This window comes from Sapajus apella, unplaced genomic scaffold (assembly GCF_009761245.1).
Source record: "Sapajus apella isolate SASKATOON/1434 unplaced genomic scaffold, GSC_monkey_1.0 scaffold6, whole genome shotgun sequence".
Taxonomy (NCBI): Eukaryota; Metazoa; Chordata; class Mammalia; order Primates; family Cebidae; genus Sapajus; species Sapajus apella.
In genome coordinates, this window is record NW_022436946.1 from 38,894,991 (window position 1) to 38,898,578 (window position 3,588).

The 3,588-nt window shown below is 42.7% G+C and overlaps 1 pseudogene; it reads right to left on the reverse strand.

Annotated features, from left to right (window-relative positions):
- Positions 1 to 974: 974 nt before the first annotated feature.
- LOC116549456 lies at positions 975 to 1,754 on the reverse strand (annotated as a pseudogene).
- Between the last annotated feature and the right edge of the window lie 1,834 nt (positions 1,755 to 3,588).

The window sequence follows — 3,588 nt, forward strand, 5'->3', positions numbered from 1 at the left end:
TCCATCACCCCATCATTACATTAGGTATATCTCCCAATGCTATCCCTCCCCTAGCCACCAACCCTCCCGACAGACCCCAGTATGTGATATTCCCCTCCCCGTGTCGATGTGTTCTCATTGTTCAGCTCCCACCCATGAGTGAGAACACGTAATGTTTGGTTTTCTGTTCCTGTGTTAGTTTGCTGAGACTGATGGTTTCCAGCTTCAAACATGTCCCTGCAAAGGACATTAACTCATCCTTTTTTATGGCTGCATAGTATTCCATAGTGTATATGTGCCACACCTTCTCTATCCAGTCTATCATTGATGGGCATTTGGGTTGGCTCCAAGTCTTTGCTATTGTGAACAGGGCTGCAGTAAACATATGTGTGCATGTGTCTTTATAACAGAATGATCTACAATCCTTTGGGCATATACCCAGTAATGGGATTGTTGGGTCAAATGAGCCACTGCATGTGGCCAAAAATTAAAAAATTTTAAAAAGAAAAAGTTTCAGGCTGGGCGAGGAGGAGGAGGAAAAAAAAGACTTTCAGGCTGATGGGGAGTCCTTGAGCACAGTTTCCCATTAGAGGAATCCTGCATCTTACAGGAATGGGCCTTCCTAATATCTTGCTATGCTCAGTCATGGGCTAGGAACAGCTCATTGGAAGTGTGGCCTTGGTGTCAACGCAGCAGTGGATTCAGAGCTCAGCAGCTGCGGTCTCCCTGAAGAAGGAGAGCTGAGAGGCTATTTTCACAGCCTTCATATTATTTTTAGGGCTGCATAATAATTTATTGATGGAAATATCATACTTTATTTATTCAGTCCCCTCCCAATGAACATTATAGTTATTTCTAGTCCTTTCCTATTACAAATAAGGCTTACTGAATAACTTTGTTTTACATCATCTTGCATATTTGGAGAGAGTACCACAACTTGGGGTCCTGGGGAAGCGGACTCTGAGATGGAGATGAATATATAATTGGTTTTTTTAACTTTATTAAAATACTGAGTTTTATTTCACATGTGTATTTTTGTCTCCCCATCATTTCCATGTCTGACCACTGCTATTACTATGTCCTCTCATAACGTTCCATACATACTTAAAACCAAGCAAGCGGTGGAGTTCTATCTTTAAAAACTACAGGCATTTTGGACAACACATTCTTGGCAATGGAACCTGGACAACATTTATCAAACACGGTAGGGAAAGTTTTCACTCTGCATTATAAAAAGGACAGCCAGATATCAACTGTTATAGAAATGAAATAAGATGGAAAACTTTTAACAAATTGTTTAAACTCTTTTCTTAAAGAGACTTCCTCTACTGCCAGAGATCTTAAATAGCCTCCTGGTCAGTCATTTGGAAGCAATTCTTCACATAATTGATGAACTTGGCTTCCACTTTGGGAAGAGAACCACCTTTTTCTATACTTTTTTGCACGTTTGCTTTAATGTATTCTATGGAACTAGGTCCTTTTGGTGTTTTAGGAGTTTTTTCCTGTTTTTGTGAAGGATTCTTGTCCTTTTGATCATGGTGTTGATGATGGTTTTGAGTCTTTTCCATTCTGATTTGACTTTTGTGCATTTTTAGCTGGAGTATTGCATATAGATTTCTTCACTAGTACTTTTTCTTCAGTTTCCTCATCATCAAAATCATCATCATTATCTTCATCATCATCATCCTCATCTTCATCAGCAGCAAGTTTTACTTTTTTCTGTGGAAACTTGCTACCACCTCCAGGGGCAGACTGCTGTCCAGACATACTTAAGAGTTTCACGGCCGGGCGCGGTGGCTCACGCCTGTAATCCCAGCACTTTGGGAGGCTGAGGCGGGTGGATCACGAGGTCAAGAGATCGAGACCATCCTGGTCAACACGGTGAAACCCCGTCTCTACTAAAACTACAAAAAATTAGCTGGGCATGGTGGCGCGTGCCTGTAATCCCAGCTACTCAGGAGGCTGAGGCAGGAGAATTGCCTGAACCCAGGAGATGGAGGTTGCGGTGAGCCGAGATCGCGCCATTGCACTCCAGCCTGGGTAACAAGAGCGAAACTCTGTCCCAATAAAAAAAAAAAAAGAGTTTCACATCCTCCTCCTCTTCATCTTCTGACTCTGCATCTTCTTCCACAGCTACTAAGTGCTGTCCGCCCGTATGCACTGACCCTGAACCACACTTCAAACGTAAGACCACTGGTGGTGTTATTTCAAAGCCCCCAAGGGAAACCGTTGGCTGTACAGACATTTTCAAAGTTGCCAGTGTTAACTTTAATTGGACTGCCTTCAGAATTCATTGCCTTTGCTTCAACAATGTACAATTCATCCTTTGCACCAGCCCCTAAACTGACCATTCTTAAAGATAACTGGTGCTCATTTTCATCATTATCCACTTTGAAGTGATCATCTTTGTCAGCCTTTAGTTCACAACTGAAAAGATAGTTCTGGGGCCTCAGGGGGCTCATGTCCATGTCCATCGAATCTTCCATCGGGTGGCGGAACACACTTAAGTAGAAGAGAAAGCGGGCAGAGATAAATGACCACTGCTCAAAAGAACAGCTGTGCAGGAGGGAATCACACCAGGATAATTGGTTTATTAGGGTGTGGTTCAATATCTACTGAAGGGAAAGGAGGAACACAGGATTGGGGAGACTGAGAAGTTGGTCTGCAACTTAATGATGGGCTCAATTAACCCCACAGGTATTTCGTAACTTAGTATCCTGTTTTTAAGCTTTGTTTATTTCCCCCTCTTTTCCTTCTTTGGCCCTTTGTATTACTTTTCAGTAAGGAAATAGTAACCTTTATACTCCTTCTTTCCACTAGGTACCCTTCACACTTATTTCATACTAGTGTATTTACTATGTTTGCTTAAAAGTTTCAGAGACTAAATCTTGAAACAATACAGGCAACTATGGAAATCGCCCCCACCAGGAAATTGCTTCATGGCTACAGGAGCCTAAGATGGTGCCTACCCATTCACCAGATAGAGAAATAAGTCAAGTTATGGGAACAAGTCACATTGACCTGCCCTGACTCACCCCCTGCACACCCTCCATGCCAAAACCTTCCCTTCCTAAACCCTCCATTTCACTTGGAAATTTGAGGTGGTTTCACTGAGACAATAACCTGGATTGTATTCCCCACTGCTGGCTTTAGTTTGTAATAAAGTCACTCACCTGCTACCATATCTTGATCTTGTTAATTTGTTTTTGTTTTTGAGACAGGGTCTTGCTCTATCTCCCAGGCTGGAGTACATTGATATTATTACGGATCACTGCAGCCTGGACTTCCTGGGCTCAATTGATCCTCTTGCCTCAGCCTCCCAAGTAGCTGGAACTACAGACGTGTGCCATGCCTAGCTAATTTTTCTATTATTTGTAGAGATGGCATATCACTATATTGCCTAGGCTAGTCTCAAACTCCTGGGTTCAAGCAATCCTTCTGCCTTGGCCTCCCAAAGTGTTGTGATTACAGGTGTGAGCCACAGTGCCTGGCCAACCTTGTTGATTGGTTTTGCAAGCAGCAAGTGGCCAAACCCACATTTGGTAACAATTTCAGTCCAGAAATGGGATGAGAAATCTGGGGTTTTATACCCCTACAGTGATCCATCAT